The sequence below is a fragment of the Vulpes vulpes genome, chromosome 1, assembly GCF_048418805.1.
Source record: "Vulpes vulpes isolate BD-2025 chromosome 1, VulVul3, whole genome shotgun sequence".
In the NCBI taxonomy this organism is placed as follows: domain Eukaryota; kingdom Metazoa; phylum Chordata; class Mammalia; order Carnivora; family Canidae; genus Vulpes; species Vulpes vulpes.
Genome location: NC_132780.1, coordinates 136410983 through 136413800, shown reverse-complemented (window position 1 = coordinate 136413800; position 2818 = coordinate 136410983).

The following is a 2818-nucleotide window of genomic DNA, read 5'->3' as shown; positions in this document are numbered from 1 at the left end:
CAAATCAGGTCACTAGTACATGGTAGAAAGAAATTTAAAACAAATAATATGATTTAGATTAGCTAGTAGAAAAGATAATTCTTCAAATTCTGGCCTACTAAAAGAATATATTGAGAGAGGCTGTGAGAAATTATTTGATTGGAGAATTAGGGATTTTTTTTTTTTAAGATTTTATTTATTTATTCATCAGAAACAGAGAGAGAGAGAGAGGCAGAGCCAGATGAGGGACTCCATCCCAGGTCTCCAGGATCACGGCCTGGGCTGAAGGGGGCGCTAAACCGCTGAGCCACCCAGGCAGCCCAAGAATCAGGGATTTCAAGTTTCCTACTTATGCTTGCCAATTACCTTACCTATCTACTTCCATCAGAAGGGGGAGAGAAAAGACTGACATCGTATAGATTGGCAATAGCATTAAAACTTCTTTGAAAATAATTCATTTTTCTAGCTGAATTGAAACCCTGGAGACCTAATAAAACAAGACATTCTTATCAGCATGGAAGTTTCCAATCCTGCTTGAAGTAAGGGCATGTGGCTACATATAAGGCAGTCATCATTATAGGTTTATTATTAATTTCTCTAGCTTTTGCCACAATCAACTGAGGTGGCCAGTGCAATTGCACACAGAATATAGAGAATTATAACTAAGTCCAAGCAAGAGAAAACCCAAATTTAAATAGGTTAGGACCAGGGAACAAATTAGAATGCAAATATGTAGGTCACAGGTTCCTATGGAGGCTCTAAAGCTGAGATAAAGTTTGACTCAGAGCTTCCTGATGGCCACAGTGAAAAGGGAAACACATCTAGTTACATAATCTATTTGTTTGTAAGGAAGACATATTCAATTATTCAAGGGTAGCCACGCATTTCATGTCACTTGGCTTTGAAAGATAATTCTCTCACAGAATTTTCCATGGGCAACATAAAATGACCAAATGCACAAGCGCTGCAGTTAATGCATTAGTGGGCTTTGTGGAGGAGTCACTTTCTCCTCCTATGTATGCTGAAGACACAATATTCAAAAGACAAGTCAGTAAAACACTCCTGAAAGGGGGTGAGAGGGTTTCCGTGTGTATGAGCTTAGGATAATATGATCAGGTACGTAGTTTTCTGAGGGACCCGCGAACACTCCGTCATTGAGTAATGGCGAATTCATATTGTTTAGAATTCAGTAATCCAATTAGCAGATGGCAGGTTGTTGACAACCTCCTGTGAAGAATGAGTCATCCCACGGAGATTCTCACCTAGATAGAAACATATCTCTCTATGTGGTGGTGAACAGAGGGAGAACCTGGAGGGAATCCAGGATTTTCCTTTAAAAATAGCTCTTCAAAAATAAGAAAAATAGGGGTGCCTATGTGGCTCAGTCAGTTGAGCATTCAACTCTTGATTTCAGCTCAGATCATGATTTCAGGGTTGTTAGATTGAGCTCCCTGTTGGGCTCCGTGCTCAGTGTGGAGTCTACTTGTCCCTCTCCCTCTGCTCCTCCCTTGCTCTAATAAATAAAATTTTAAAATAAGAAAAATTAATAAGTGTTCAAGTCCATAAAGTTCTATCTGATAGAACAGATGGTCTGTGAACTCACATACAAACCTGGTTTGTGTGTGTGTGTGTGTGTTTTCTTCATTTTTACAAAGTCAACTAGGTATCTAACACATTAGTTACCAATACTTAGAGAGCAATAGATTTCAAATTTGGCAACCCTGATAGTGGTCCCACCACTTGGCAACAATCTGCTGGGTTGAGGGTAGAGCATTTAGGTATGTGAATGCCCTGTTGGAAAATGAAGATTTGGACTGAAAAAATTTCAAAGAAATGATCAGTTGTTCACTTTGGATATAGGAAAATCTGTATAATGTTCCCATGAAATGTATGGCTTTTAGCAAAGTGGCCAGCAGGTCTACCTGAAAGAATCACTTGCAGCATATATCTTTAAATAAAGAAATGAATCTGGTATTTTATCGGATCTAAGCCAATTAAACTTGAGAACATGTACCAAAATAATTATTTTGATTTTAGAACAAGTGATCAATATCCATTCTTTCAGTCAATGGTAAATCACAAAATCAACTGTATATGAAAACTTCATTATAATAAAATATCAGCATTAAGGAAGATAATTGACTTTTTATCTTTAAAGCAAGGTAGTGTATGTCAAAATAATCCAAAAGTGGTTTTCAAATTATTTAGAAATAGTTTAAAAACAAGGAGGTCCACAACATGCATGCTACTTGAAATACCTTATGATCTGTTTGAACACAAATTCTATCGATCTGGACCTCCAAGAAATGCAGAAGTCCTGGTTTTCTAAGAACTAGAACTCTATACTGAACACGTGGAATTCAACTTGAAATTAGTTCTTGTTCACAGAATAAAGCCTGAGAAATCATTTAAAGCGGCAAACATTGCTTTATTTGCATTTTCTAATTATAAATGTACACTATCAAAAATTTAGAAAATAAAGAATTTAGAAAAAAAAGAATTTAGATTATTTTTTCCCCAACTTTTTATTTTGAAAAATTTCAAACCAACAGAATACAGATACACAGACCAACAGTCCTCCCAGTTACTAATTAATGCTGAGCCACAATTTACTCGGAGCTTCTTGGCAAAGTGAAAGGAGAAAACAGTTATATAATTCACATGGCCTATAAGGAGAAAACATATCAGTTACTCAAGGGTAGCGAGTGTATTGTGACATTTGGCCTGAGAAAAAAATTCTCTTGTGTTCACTTAATAAGGAATACAAAGCATATCATACACAACAACCTACAGTTACTGCATCGATGAGTTCTGGAAACTATGTCATCTAGTATCCCTC